General features: G+C 42.4%; 1 pseudogene; it reads right to left on the reverse strand.

Moving 5' to 3' along the window:
• Positions 1-4,840: 4,840 nt before the first annotated feature.
• Positions 4,841-5,674, reverse strand: LOC124081749 (heterogeneous nuclear ribonucleoprotein H2-like; annotated as a pseudogene).
• Between the last annotated feature and the right edge of the window lie 10,220 nt (positions 5,675-15,894).

A 15,894-nucleotide genomic window follows, 5' to 3' on the forward strand; every position in this document is an offset into this window, starting at 1 on the left:
ACGCCCTTGGCTAGGAAATCCAGCTTGAGGCTCCCGCCTGCCCATTGGGCGGTCGCGCAGCCAATGGAGGGGAGGAAAGTTAGGGGCTGGGCTTGGAGTGGGGCAAAGGTGAGGTAGTTGGCTGGGAGGGTGCGGGGGAGTTCCGGCCTCGAGCTGCCCAAGCGGAGCCTAGGAGGTGCTTGGGACCGAGGCTCCGACGGTCTCCCAGCCCTAAAATGGGCAAAGTTTTTAGGATGAACCGGCCAACTTCGCAGTTCCTTCCTGGCTTCCCTGCTCTCCGGATGAAGGCCACCCTTGCGCCACTCATTCTTTTGCCCACTCATTTATTCACAGTGTCGGTGCTGCGCTTGTGCCAAACACTTTCCCAGGCGAGGGGAACATAATAAAAGGATTCTTAAGGTATTGTCCTGTCCTGGGGGCCTTAGGAATTCTGGAGAAACCATAAGCATATTACTATTATGGGAAGAGGGGTTCACCGAGCTGGTTATATATGAGCTGGATTCTAGGAGAGGCACGTAGACACAACAGGGAAGGGAGATGGTGCAAGGACAAGGCAGGATGCCCTGTGCACGCCTGCAGGAGGCAGAGTGGCTGATGAGGCGGCTGGAGCTGCCCAGGCAGAGAAAGGTTTTGAACTCGAAGCCCGCCCTGGCCCTCTTTTCTCCACTCTGCCTGTTGCTGGGCAGTGCCTCCCACATCTTGATTCAATACCAGTGACTACCAAATCTCCATATCCATCCGCCTTCTGGGATGTCTCCTCAAGATGTCCTCTACACCTCTAAACCTTTCCCAACCTCACAAACTTATCTTTATTTAGTCTTTAAAGCCCAGCTCAAGTAACATTTCTTGTGTAAGAGCATCCCTGATCCTCCTGCGTGAATTAATCTTTTATTCTTCACTTTCATGGTTCTAGGAACAAAGTGAGAACCCACCTTAAACATAAATCTGTACATGAGCAATAGAGTGGGGCCGTGGACCCCGCTTCCCCCCACAAGTAGCTGTGGGAGGAGCATTTTAATATTCCATTCATCACCGCATTTGCCTTCCAACCCAGTTTCCCACTGAACTCAGATCCAAGTCTTATGGAAGTGGAAGAAAGAGAGAAGGATACTTTAAGTTGAAAGAAAGAGCCCTGTTTGGGGGGGGGGGGTGGAGAAAGAAAGAAAGATTTTATTTAAAACTATGTTTTTAAAAATTGAGATATGAACTAACCTCCTTCTCTGTCTCCCCACCCATGACAAAGCAAAACACAAAAGGGGAGAGAAGCTTCCCCACCCCTACCCCACCAGGCAGCTTTGGCACTTCCCAGGCTCCAGTGAATCAGCAGCAGCAGCCTTGCCCAGCAGAGGCACAATGCCCATGGGACTTTATGGTTCCGGGCAGAGCAGGACAGAGCAAAGGAAGAGACAGAAAATAGCTAAAGTCTGTAGCAACTGACCAAACTTGCTCTGGGCACACATGAGATGCTCCCCATGGACCTTGGAAGGGTATGGAATGTGCGTGCAGGTCAAGTACCAGAGAAATGTGTGTATGAAATATTGATGTTAGAGGATTTTCCCCATAGGTGTTTACGTGTGTGTTTTTCTCACTTAGTTATGCGCTGTCTTGGTGGCAGGATGCATAGTTTCCATTAGCTGCCTCTTATTTGTGGCTGTTCAGCGAGCATTTGTAGAAATGTTTGTCCAGACGGGAAAGAAGAAAGAGAGCTGGAGGAGTTGCCACAGCCAGCCTTTGAAGACAGGCTCCACCCAGGCAATTTTAGGAGCAGCTCCTCTAGGACTCTTGCTGGAAATTGAAGAGGAAGGTTATTGGGACAAACTATAGCCCCAGCTGCTGCAGTTATTTGGGGATCACCACCACTGGTGCTCATTGTCTCCTTCCTCATCATCCATTCTGAATGCCTTTCTCTCTGCTAGTATCTCCACCCGGCTCTGGCTTACCTGATGCCTTATACTCTGGAGATTTGTGGTCCCTTGATGACCACCAGGCACTTCTCAAACTAGGATTGCTACACTTCACTTGCCTCTCTGTTGTCACGATTGGGCAAGAGAGTGCTAAAAGGCACTCAAGTGAATCCATCTTGGCCAAGATGTTGATGACTCTTCTTGACTTCTGGTTCCTGCACATAGGGTTCACAAAGTGCCCAGGTGGCATCTATAGCTTGTAGCTCAAGAGGACTCTTGCTGAGTCATCTGGTGGAAGATTCCTCCTTTGGATACAAAGACCTCTAGCCCAGCAGGTCCCAAAGTCAGAGCATCATCTTTGATTCAAGATGTACATGGCACCAGGTGCCATGGCGCATGTCTGCAATCCTAGCAGCTTGGAAGGGTGAGGCAAGAGGATAGAGATTTCAAAGCCAGTCTCAGCAAAAGTGAGGTGCTAAACAACTCAGTGAAACCCTGTTCCTAAATAAAATACAAAATAGGACTGGGGATATGTCTCAGTGGCCGAGTGCCCCCAAGTTCAATCCCCAGTACCCCCCCCACCCGCAAAATGTACATGGCATCCTCATCCTTGTAAAGTACTGTCTCTAAGCCACTGCTACAATTGGGTTCTCAGCAGGCCATTCCAATACCTACCTCAGAATATCTTCCTAGGTGCCAGGAATATCTAAATGGTAGAATGCTTAGGGAATCCTAGACTCATTTCTGCACCACCATTGCAGTAAATTGTTATGTGAGATCCAGTGCTGGTGAATATATACTTGATTCTCTCTCAGTGATACTAAGGTTCTGTGAGCAGGAAAATTAAACAGTACCTAGAATATATGTTAATCCCCATCAGGATGAATCATGGCTCTTCCAAGGTGGAAGGGGTTCAGTATACTCACCTTGCCTCCATAGGGCCAGTTGGTCTAGAGTGTGGTTCAATCAGCAGCAGTAGTTAGATTAGCCTCTATAAGTGGGAGCCCATGCTGTTAGGGAGACTGTCTCTGTCTCTGCCACCGTGGTCATTTTATGTATGTGCCCTTAGTGTCAGCACTAGGTGGCTGATAACAAAGGCTAGCCAAGATCAAGTGGCCAGGACATTTTTGTCTTCTTGACTTCTTGGTACCTCTTCCATGGTGGCTTTATGGTGGGTGTTAACATTCAACCTCATGCTTCTATCCCAGGTCTCCTTGTCCTCAGTCTTCAAATCTTTCTGCTTCTAGGCCCCTACCTAGCCAAGGAGGCCTTTCATCACTGTCCCTGAGCTCATATGCATTGTAAACTTGGGGCACCTCTCTGTCCACACAAAGTGGATGATCAAGTGCACCTCCTGAAGCCCTGCCCGCTCAAATGTTTCCCTTCACCATTCTCTTTCAACCCTGCCTTTATGTGAGGCTACAGAGCACTTGCCCTCCATTTTCAATTTGAAATCCAATTCTGAGCAGAACCTACATAAGCCACATATGGGATTTTTCCTCCTCTTGTCAGCTGGTTGTAATGTATCCTGCATATAGCCATAAGTGGGAACTTGGGGAGAGGGGCTGGTATAGCAGCGGTCATGGGGTCTAGGATGCCAGCTCATGAACATGTGTGTGCCCTCTGGTCCTGGTTGTGCTCAGTCGCAGATGTAACAGTTCCATCCTACCCTGGATTGTTGCTGCCTGTCTGATATTATGATCTGGGTTTAATGGAACCCAGATTATTACAGATAATACCTGACATGTGGTCACTTGATGTCCCATAAGCAGACCCAATAGCACACAAGCACAACATTTTTTTCTTCAAAAGAACATAAATCTCTGCTGCAGATGGCATGACCTAACTCTAATCCCATGGGGGCCTATGTTGTAGTTTACCCGGCAGAGCTTGCCATAAACTCTACATAACACCTTTTTATGCCACTGATAACACTATGCAAACACAAATGGCCAGGTAGCAGGACTGCCTGCACTGTAGTCTGGACCTGCTGTAAACCTCTTTTGCTCTGAGCTCCACTTACAGCTAGTGGCCTTTCATGTCACCTGGCATATGGTCTAGGGCAGTATTTGTAGGTGGCATATACTGTGTCTAGAACCCAAAGAAACCTATCGGGCATTATGCTTCCTTCTTTTTTTCCCCCCAGTTTTTAAAAGGAGGATTTATTTAACAAGTTTCACTTGGTACAGTACATCTAAGTGGAACTTGTAATACAAGGAAAGATTTAAATCAAAGCCTTAGAATATCATACAAACGACATGACCAAACTCCTAAGTATTGGTATTACAGATCAAAATTGTCTTAGATCTTAAAATAAAATGAAAGTGTACACTCACATGCCTTCCAGGATATTAAATCAAAAGCTAGAATTAATAAACATGCCAAATATTTTCACTTTTAATCACAGACAGAGCTCCTATATTTGAATTTTACAGAAGAGCATGTTTCTCAACACGCAGCTAAAGTTTTCAATGTATTGTGGCATAAGGCCAACATTTTTTAAAAATAGTTTTTAGTTGTCAATGGACCTTTATTTTATTTATATGTGGTGCTGAGAATCGAACCCAGGGCCTCACACATACTAGGCAAGCACTCTACCACTAAGCCACAAACCCTGCCCTAAGAGCAACATTCAACAGAAGTTGAAACTGCTTTAACCTAAATATGCTTGCTGCTTAGATATACTCCTACAACATCACTAACTTGAGGAAAGCTAGAAGTTGTTCTAACAGTTATGAACTTTGCTATTACATCCTAGATGAATGTTTCAGTGTTCAAAACTAATGAAAACTTAAAAGTTTTAAAACAATCTTGACTTCCACTTTACAGTAAGCATGAATCACAAGTGTGTAATGCGAAACTGTTAAACTTAACTTTGTTTTCTTTAAAGAGGAGAAAGATAGTTAACCAAGAGTGATCAGAATAATTTTATTTCCCACTTACCAATCATACTGGATATTCTAGACATCCCTCCCATTCTCTTCAGCTCCCATAAATGCACAGCTTTTATTTCTGTAGTAGCTGTTCAGTGCTCTTTCTCTACCTAAGCAAGGTTCGACTGATAGTCACTGGAGTTTTCTGCAGAACTTGATCATGGCCACTCAATACTACTCTGACCACCATAACCACCTTCATAAACACCACTCACCTGCTGGCTAACAGGACCCCCATAACTAGACTGGTTGGATAAGACCATTCCTCCCATCATTTGGCTACCATAAGCACCACCACTTGCCCCTGCTCTAGAATTCAAAAAGACTTCCACATAGCTGTGATCATAAGCCCCTCCACTTGTTCTGCAGTAGAATTCAAAAAGAATTCCACATATCTGTGTTGCATATTAACTTTATCTTTTGCCATAACTGCCACAGCATCTTAATGAGTAGCAAATTCAACATCTGCCTCACCAGTTCCTCTGCCATCTGGTCCAATTTCAATGTGCACGCTCATGGGGTTAAGAGGTGAGATAAAAATTGTAAATATCATTCTCAGTGGCTCTGTAAGGCAAACCCCTCATATGTACACAATGCCCTGTGGTGCTCTGGAAAAATGATCAGACATTCCTGAGAAGCAGTAACTAATGTCTCTTCCAAATCTATCAGACCCCATATTAGAGCCACCATAGTCATCATAGCCTCCCTACCCTCCACCACAGGCATATTGCCTCATCATCTCAAAACCAGCTCCTCACCAATGCTATTATACCCTCTGCCAGCTCCTGACCTATCATAAGGACCTAGAAGCTGCATAGCCATGAGCTCTCAAGGGGTATCATAGTGGGTTTGGACTTCAACTTTGTTATTCTGAAAAGTACCTGTGCCCTATCCTTTCCTTGTGTTTCTTTAAGGTCTTTTCAGCTATCTCCTGTGATATGCTTCTTCTTTATTGTGGGAAGTACCCACCCTAAATAGGTACTCTTTTATAGGGGAACATACTGGGGATTGAATTCAGAGGTGCTTTACCACTAAGTCACATCACCAGTCAATTTTTAAATTTTGAGACAGTGTCTCACTAAGTTGCTTAGGGCTTCTCTTAAGTTTCTGAGGCTTGCCTCAAACTTGTGATCTTTCTGCCTCAGCCTCCCCAGTCACTGGGATTCCAGTCATATACCACAATGCCCAATTTAATTTGTCTATTTCTTTGGATGGGATATTCTGGCATGCCCCGACTCTGGACCCCTAAACATCTTATTTATATAACAGGTCCATAATATTTATAGGATTTATCTCCCACCCTATGAAATACATGTGACAGTCCAAGATCTCTGGTGTGTGAGCCACTTTTTGTCCATCAGACAGAGTGTGATGTCATCCATGTAATGGATCATTGTGATGTTCTGCACTGTGTCCAGATGGTCCAGATCTCTTTAGGCCATGTTATGACAGATGCTGAAAGTTGATAATGGCCCTGGGGCAAAACTGTAAATGTATACTGTTTTTGTTCCATGTGAATGCACACTGGTTTGGATCCACTTTTCTCACAGGGATAGAAAAGAACCCATTTGCCAAATCATTGCCCACATGAAATGTACTTGAGACCATGTTCACCCGCTATAGTAAGGATAGTAAAGATACCAGAATTGGTGTGGTGGCTGCCACACAGCTACCACTTGTGTGAGATTGTGTACTTTACAGGTCTACCATCATGTTCCAGCTTCAGTCTGATTTCTTCAGGGACAACACTGGTGAATTAAATGGGAAATGGTCCTTAAAGTTCAAATACTTGAAGTTCACCTCATTATTTGCTGCCAAGGAGGTCCTCCATCTTTTATACATGGCTCTCAATTACCTGTTAATCATTCCTAGTCTTTTGTATTATTTTCCTAGGGCATCCTTGTGGAGGTTAGCAGTTGCCACCCAATGCCATTGTCCTTGTAGTTACTATCTCACCCATATTTCTCAAATGTCCAGTATATTCCCTTTCGTGAGCATTCCATCTCAAACCAATAAGTTGTAACAATTGGACCACCACCTTATGCTAGAAGCTGTGGTCCAGATACCAGCCGTGATGGAGTCCTTGGTGCCCATCTGGCAAAGAGTAATATGATTCCCAAACCCATCTTATCACTTGCCCTTTCAGATTGCTCATGTACTCTTGCTTCTTTGGGAAGCAGACTTTGAGACAAATTTAGATACATGATAATTAGTAAGGTATGCCCTTAGGATCCACCCTTGTGTGAGAAATGTGATGAAAGCAGAACTGGGCAGAGGGAGAAGCTGGGCCCATACACAGGCCTGAACAATAATCCAACGGAACATGAATTATTCTGTTATTGAGTGGCACAAATTATTGTGCAGTGATGCCAAAATTATATATGTGTACATTAACAAACTAACCACTCACCACACATTCCCAACTTTCAGGAGAACAGCTATCAGAAAAATTGGAAAATTTTAAGTAGAACATGTTATCTTATGTGAGACATTTAAAATAGATTATCTTATTATATCAGAATTTCTTCATAAATGTAAAGAATAAAGATGAAGATGGCTGGGCATGGTGGCACATGCCTGTAATCCCAGTGACTCTGGAGGCTGAAATAGGAGCATCACAAGTGATTCTGCAATCTGTATTTGGGGTAAAATTGGGAGTTCATAACCAACTTGAATCTAATGTATGAAATATGATATGTCAAGAGCTTTATAATGTTTTGAACAACCAATAAAAAAAAATTAAAAAAAAAAAAACAAGTTCAAGACCAGCCTCAGCAATTTAGCAAGGCCTAAGCAACTTAGCAAGACACTGTCTCAAAATAAAAAATAAAACGGTCTGGGGTGGGGGCTAGGGCTGTAGCTTAGTGGTAGAATACCTGCCTGGCACATGTGAGGCACTGGGATACTCAGCACCATATAAAAATAAATAAATAAAGATACTGTGTCCGTCTACAACTAAAAAAATAAATAATTAAAAAAAAAAAGGTCTGGGGATATGGCTCAGTAATATAGTGGCCCTGGGTTCAATCCCCAGTACCAAAAAAAGAAAAGAAAATGCAACCGAAGTAGGTTTCCAAGTACCTCATCTGTTCAACAAGGAGAGTCATTTTACTAATAGTGAGCTGATAAAACTGTTTGAATATAGCAGCTGAAAAAAAATGTGTCCTGAGAAAATTAACTTGTTTAATACTAGGAGGTTTAATGTGAGAAGAGGGGAGGACATGGGAACAACATCTATCATCAATTGTAAAGCAAGCAAATTATTTCAAGCAGTTTTCCTTGGCTTTGGATGGTTCACAGATATTACCAATTCTACTCAATATTAGTTGAGTAGAATTACTGTCTACTATAACTGTTATTTTTAAAATACTGTTTATTCAAAGATTCTAAAGCCAAGCTTAAGGTGATTGTAGGCTTGGCCTCTGTGAGGAGTCTGAATGGAACGATGGGATATTTTCAAAGAAGCTGAGACAACACTGAGTCAGTGTAACCTGAAGAGGGGAATCGGCTAAGATGTACTACCAACAGATGGTGCCAATAATATGTATGGAGTAGAAAAGGACAACTTTGAAAGCTTGTGAAAACATAAGGTGTGTAAAGCCTACAGTTATTCATCATGTTCATCACCAGGTACTATGCTGAAAATATTTTGAATCTATTGTGTGTTATTGTGTCACGGGGTCAATGGTGGACACTTCATTCACTCTCATGGACAATTGTCAGTTCTCTGAATTTTGGTCAGAAATAGAAGCTGAATATTCCGACTGTCCTAACACACATGGGTTGGATGGCTTAACAGTAGACCTAGATTGAAATTATACTCAGATGTTTATAGCAGCTTACTTTATCATATCTGAAAATTGGAAAAAATCTAAATACCTGTTAACTGATAAATAGATCTATGGTCTGTTGTATTACATTGTGTAACATAAAAAAGCCCATGCTCCTGATCCATGCAACAATATGGATGGATCTCAGAAGCACTATGGTAACAAGCCCGACTACAAAGGCAGACAACTCCATTTCTATGACATTCTTAAAACCGGAGGGACAGAAAGCAGACCAGTGGTTGCCAGGAGCTGGCGTGAAAGGAAGGGATTGATGGCAAATGGGCATAAGGGAACTTTCTAGAGAGATAAAAATGTTCTACATCATGATTTTGGTATGTCAACAGCTGTGTACCTTTATCAAAACTCCACAGACTGCTCGTTTAAAAATTAATGAATGTTATTAGATGTAAATAAGTTTCATTTCAATAAAACCGACTAAAACACAGTCACGCAAACACACATATCAGGTCACCAGTTTGAAATCTCTGCTTATATGACTTACAACCAGAATGTTGAGAGAAGTATAAATGTAAGTATTTTATTTTTAAGTCTGACCCAGATCCTACATTCACTCCACTGGCAAATCCTGTTGGCTCTAGCTTTCTGCTTCTACCAAGACCAAGCCACCATCACCTGTCACTGGGACGACGACAAGTAGCCTCTTAACTGGGCACTGAGCCTCAGCCTTACCTTCTCAGGCTATATGCTTCAAAACAAATAATTATCCTCTTAAAACACAAATCACCTTACACCATCTCCTCTCAAAACCCTCCCATTGTGCTGGGGGCCACGGCGGGGGGCGGGATCCCAAGCTCCTGCCAGGGCTTCAAATCCCAGCTTGATCTGGCCCCTGGCTTTCCACCCGATCTCCTTCTCTCACTCATCCTCCAATGCATAAGCATGGTTCTGCCTTGGGGCCTTTGCATTTGCTCTTCCTTCTGTTTGGAATGTGTTTCCTCCTGGTCTTCTCTGTGGCTGGCTCCCACTCTTCCTTCAGCTTAGCTACTACCTCCTAGGAGAGGCTTTACCACTTTATCTAACCCCTTCCCCATTTTGTCCATTTCTTTATTATGCTTTATTTTTCAAAGCAAGGACTTTGTTCTGCTCACTATTGCAGACGTGGCTCCTACAATACCATGTGGCATAGGTAAGTACTCAATGTATCCTTGTGAATGAGCAGATGAATGCATGGGTGAACTGAGGGGCATTTCACCTGAGAAGCCTTCTCAGACTGCCTGGCCTGCACTTTTCTCTCCTTCTTCCTCATTCCTCTGGCATTTGCTGTTTTTGTTTGTTTGATTGTTTTCATCAATAGCTTTCTTGAGATATAATTCACACACCCTACAATTCACTAACTTAATGTATGCAAATCAATGTTTATTCGTATATTGTACAATCCAATGTATAATCCATCACAGCTTTAGAGCATTTGCATCAACTAAAAAGAAGCCTCATACCTTCTAGCTATCACACCCTGTCGCCCCATCCCCTTCCCAACAGAGTACTGATGTGGATCTAGAGAAACTGGTACCCATCACATTGCTGGTAGGAACCCTCATAAATGGTACAGCTGGCTTGGTAAATAGTCCAGCAGTTCTTCAAAATGCTGAACACTGAGTTGTCATATGACTCAGCAATTCCATCCCTAGGTACTTGCCTAAGAGAAATGAAAATGTATGACCCATAAAAACTTGTACATGGGGGCTGGGACCATAACTCAGTGTCAGAGCCCTTCCTTAACATTTGCAAGGCCCTGGGTTTGAGCCCCATATGTAAAAAAAAAAAATGTGTGCATGAATGTTCATACAGCATTATTCATAATAGCCAGAAAAGTAAGATAACCCAAATGTCCATCAACTGATAAACTGAAAAATAAAATGTGGTACGTCCATACCATGTAATATCATTCAGTAATAAATTCAGGTACTGGCACATGGTACAGCTAAGATGAACCCTGAAAACACTATGGTAGATGGAAGAAAGTAGTCACAAGAGACCACATACTGTGTTGCATGATCCATTCATGTGAATTGTCCAGAATAGGCAAATCCATGAGGTGGAAAGTACAACAGTGTTGCTTGGGGCTGAGACCAGGGAGAGAGGAATGGAAAACGACTGCTTACAGGTCTGGGCTTTCTTTCAGAGACCATGAAAATGTCCCCAAATTAATTGTGGTTATAGTGGCACAGCTCTGAGAATACGCAAAACAAACAAACAAAAACCCCTTGAATTGTGCACTTTAAATGGGTAAATTTCAGTTCGGGTGGTGCACATCTGTAATCCCAGCTAATAGAAAGGCTGAGGCAGGATTATAAGTTTGAGCCCTGCTTGGGCAACTTAGTGAGACCATGTCTCAAAATAAAAAATAAAAAGCGGTGGAGATATAGCTCAGTGGTGGAGTGCCTTTGGCTTCAATTCCCAGGACGAAATAAGTAAGTTAAAAAAAAAGTGTATATATATATATAAATTTCATCTTTGTGAATTTTATATTATGAAACACATGCAAACACTGTGAGAATGAAGAAAGGTTTTAAGTCCTCTCATTTACTTTCCATCCTTAAAAAAAATTAAAATTATTTGAAAAGCCAGTAATTTAAGTAGTCATCTGACAAAGATCTTGTAGCCATCTCACATGCTGACCTCCACTCACCAGTGTGTCAGGGCTCCGTGAACAAGAGCCATTGGGACACGCTCAGCCTCCTTCAGTTCTTGGTGCCATCCATCTGGATGGCTCCAGTTCTACTTCCTATGGCTTCTGCAGAAGTTCTGGATAGGAAGGAGGCTCAGGGATTTGTCTGGAAGCTCTGTTTGCACAGCAGACCCAGCGTCTTTACTGAATGTTTGGAAGCTGGTGGAGATGAGACCCTAGAGTACTGCATCTGGGTGGTCCCCCTGCACCATTTCAGTGTGGGCTGGGGAGAAATAGGCCCATATTTCTGAAACCTGCTTCAGATTTTCCATGCTCCTTTGTGTTCTCAAACAAGCAATTATCTTGCAAGACATTTTGCCTTTCTATGTACAGCACGTGAAAATGGACCTACCTTCTTAGCAATGTCTGCCAACAGGATTTCTTTCTTTGTGCTAAAAACACTCACACATGATTCTAACCGTGCTGCTTTCAGATTCTCTTTTCAACATATCTGTTCCTTCCCATGTGTTGTCATTTCTCTACTTGAAAATCATGACCATGAAACCTCGAACATTTCTGGGTTATGCAAACAGCTTCCCTTGGTATATTTTTAATAATCACTACTCTTATTATTACCAGATGTTGAAATTCCAGACGATAACAGAGTGACAGACTTAAGGGAAAGATTATTTGAGCAAGAGAAATGTGATGATTTTGTTCTCTGAGAGACAACAGGTGTGGGATCTGGGTTTGTATCCATTTTCTTTTATTTCGGGGTTTAACTGAGATGTTTCACACAAGCATCTTTGTTGCACTGATCCTGAGTCCTCCTTGGTAGAAGAGGGAGGCCAGTGCCTTCCTTGTGGGAAAGAAACATGTGGGATTCTATGAGGAAGGCAAAATTAACAGCTTGGAACAACATTCATTACCTTATATCATTTCTGGGGTTCAGGAATCATTGAGTAGCTGAGCTGGGTGGTTCTGGGGCTCAAGGTCTCTCATGAAGCTGCATTCAAAGCAGTGGCCAGGGCTGTGGTCTCTGGAGACTGAAATGGGACTGTAAGATTTGCTTCCAGGTTCACTTGTGGCTATGGGCAGGAGGCTGCTGTTGCTCACCAAGAACCTCTATATAGGGCTTCTCTCCGAAGTAGTGGAGGAGGGGGCTTCAGCCTTCTCTCACCTAAACTCAGTAATGAGATGCCAACACCGTTGCCATATTCTGTTGATCAATCACATTATTCAATGCTGGCACAGTGTAGAAGATAGTTATACCCTAGGGGGAAATGGCAGGAATCAGGGATCACTAGGGGCCACTTTGGAACCTGGCTACCACCCATTTTTAATGCCCACTTCAGGGATAGCTGGATAGCATTACTTCAACAACCATTTACTGGGCACTTATTGTATGTAAGGCCTCTTCTAGGTCCAGGAATATAGATATAGTACTTGCCCTCAAGGGCTTCCACTCTAGAGGTCCATCGTAGGTATTCCGGAAAGAGAAATTTTCTCCCCAAGAGAAAGAAAAAAGAATCTTCCTAAAGGGAGTTCTTGGTAATTAAAGGCACAGCCATGATCCAAGTGCTTGGGAAAGTAGGGAACCCCCGCCAACCCCAGATGTGATCATTAAAGTTAGAGCACTCTGAAATTTTGGGCTTAGAAGCTGAGAATGTGTACTAAGGATCCCAGTGAAGTGACAACAAACATTATAATTGTCTGGGAGAAAAAGATGTACTAAGTAGGTTGTTGTAGTCCACAGTTGTGCAAGGGTGGTTTTTCCAAAACTGTTCTTTCAGACACTGGCTGCACCTAGAAGCATACTAACAAATAAGCTTTGAAACTCCTGAGCTCCTAAGCTCAATGTGAACACAACTAAGATGAGACCTCTATCTGACAAGGACCTGTTCACTTTGTTAACTTTACTGACTTTCAACGTAGAGTTCATATAAACATGTGCGTACTATATAAAAAGGTGACCTTGAATTTAAAATCTACTAGAATGTACTTTGACTTTTCCTAGTTTGTTCCAATTAGTGAGATTTTACTTTCCTGATACTTTACTTGTGCTAAAATATTCATATTTCAGACTCTTAGAGGAGACATATATGATTCATAGGATTAATGGCAAAGGGATTTGCCTACATTATCAAATTAACCTTGCTTCTTGCTAGCCTTCCTAATGCTGAAGTGAAGTTTGAGATTTATATATAAATATTGAAGTCTTTATTCTGGGCTTAATAAAACATGCATATCTTTCCAATATACCCATGGACAGAAATGGATACCAGAACTTTCTCTGATGCTGAAGAGCCTTGCAAGTGCCCAAGAGATATCAGCCGAAGTTCCACTGGATGGCTGTCTTTCCCGCTAATGCCCTTGGCTGGCCTTTTGAGGGCACCTAGAGACTTCGTGGTTTGGTAGGTCTTTGCTGAGTTTGCTCTTCTCTTCTAGTGCTGTGGAGGGTGAAGGGGAGATGTCATCTCTTTTCTCATGGATTTCATGAAAGACACTTGTCCCAGAGTCTTTTCCTCCCTGAGAAAGGGCAGGAATCATATCTGTCTTATTCATAGCTACGCTCTCAGTGTTCAGAAAAGGGATTTCAAGGACTCTCCTTAGGAGTCTACCTCAGTGGTTCCCAAATTCAGCCCAGATGAAGCCTTCAGGAGAGCCTGAATTCTAAAATAGTCAGTGCACTTCCATTGTATGAGAGTACCACATTTTTTTTAATGATTTAGGGTTATTTTTTTAATTTCTTTTTTTAGTTGTAGTTGAACATTTATTTATTTGTTTTTATGTGGTGTTGAGGATCAAACCCAGTGTCTCACACGTGCTAGGCGAGCACTCTACCACTGAGCCTCAGCCCCAGTCCCAGCCCCTCTTCTGTTTATTTTTATTTCCCTCTTTGCTTTAGATATTATAAGTAAAATTTCAGTGTATAGCTGTGTGGTTAAATCTTTACATCTATTATCTATAAGTACTTCCTTGGGATAATTTTTAGCAAAAGTTTTGTTGGGTCAAAGAGATTCATGTGAAGACTTTGGCAAATTTGGTCAAACTGCTTTCAGGATGCTAGACAGTGTGACACTCCCTGCAATAGGCTATCAGAGGACCAGTTTTCCTATACTGTGCCAACACTGAGAATTTTCAGATTTTCTTTTTTTTTTTTCCTAAACTTTTGCTAATGTGAGAAACCAAACATGACAATTCATGGGGCTTTAATTGGCTTTTCTTTGATTATTAGTGTAGTAGATACACATAAAGTGGGCCCCCAATGAGTCACACCATTGTGTAATACCCTCCCCTTAAATGCCTATGACTTGTTTCTAATGAGTAGAATATGGCAAAAGTGAAGTGAAAGGAATTTGCAAATATAATTAAGGTCCCCAATCAGTTAACATTGAATTAATCAAAAGGGAGATTTTCCTAGGTGGGCCTTACCTAATCAGGCAAGCTCTTCCAAAGAACTCAGACACTCAAGCAGTAGAATCTCTCTTCCCCACCCCAACCCTTCCTCCCTTCCTGTCTTCCTCACTCCTTCCCCCTTCTCCCTCTCCCTACCTTTGAAGAAGCAAACTATCATGAAATGAAGCTGAAAAAAAAAAAAAAGATTCTGTCACCAATCTGAAGGAGATTGGGGCTTGGGATCCTTCCCATCAAGGCTCCATATGAGAATGAACTTGGCTGCCCTGGACCTCAGGCTGGATCTGAGCACACCCAGCAGCCAGGCTCAGCATCCTGACTTACAGAGTCTATGAGATAGTGAATGCATGTAGTTTTAAGTCACAATTTGCAGAGATTTGTAATGCAGAATAAATATCTAAAACCACTTACAAGACTACAGTTTTCCATATGTTATTGATCAGATTTTTTTTTCTTCTTTCCAGTCCATTTTTTGTTAAGGGGGGTGCTGGGGATTGAACCTGGGGCCTTGCACATGCCAGGCAAGTGCTCTACCACTGAGCTACATGCCACACACACCCCCCTTTTTTTAAGGATTTAATTTTTATTTTATTATTTATTTGTTTATTTATTTATTTTTATGTGGTGCTGAGGATCAAACCCCGAGCCTCACCCCCATGTCAGGCGAGCACTCTACCACTGAGCCACAACCTCAGCTCCTGGTTTTTTTTTTTTGTTGTTGTTGTTGTTAATGTTCATAATTTTCTTATTGGTATTTGAATTTTTAACATAGTGAGTTTTTTTTAAGGGTCTCATTCCCTTAGTCTATCATCAACAACAAACAGCTATTGCACTGTGGTCAAGCCCCTGTGTCTCTCCAACTAGAGCTGTCTTTCGTGGTACCACTTGGAAGACCTATTTTCATCCTGAGGTTATAGGAGAGTTACATGCATTTTTACCTAGTACCTCTGTGGCTTTATCATTACTTTGAATCTTTAATTCATGTGAAGCAGATGTTGGTCAATGGTGGGTGCAGGGAAGTCCAACTTTAATTTTCTTCAAATGTATCAACAGTATCTGCCAGGCTGGAGATGTAGCTAGATCAGGGGCAGAGCACTTGCCTGGCATGTGAGAGGCCCTAGATTCCATCCCCAGACTGGAAAAAGAAACAAACACACACCAAAAAATCATCCACTTTTCCA

The sequence above is a fragment of the Marmota monax genome, unplaced genomic scaffold, assembly GCF_021218885.2.
Source record: "Marmota monax isolate L192 unplaced genomic scaffold, Marmota_monax_Labrador192_F-V1.1 WCK01_AAM20220418_F8-fsc00111, whole genome shotgun sequence".
Lineage (NCBI taxonomy): Eukaryota > Metazoa > Chordata > Mammalia > Rodentia > Sciuridae > Marmota > Marmota monax.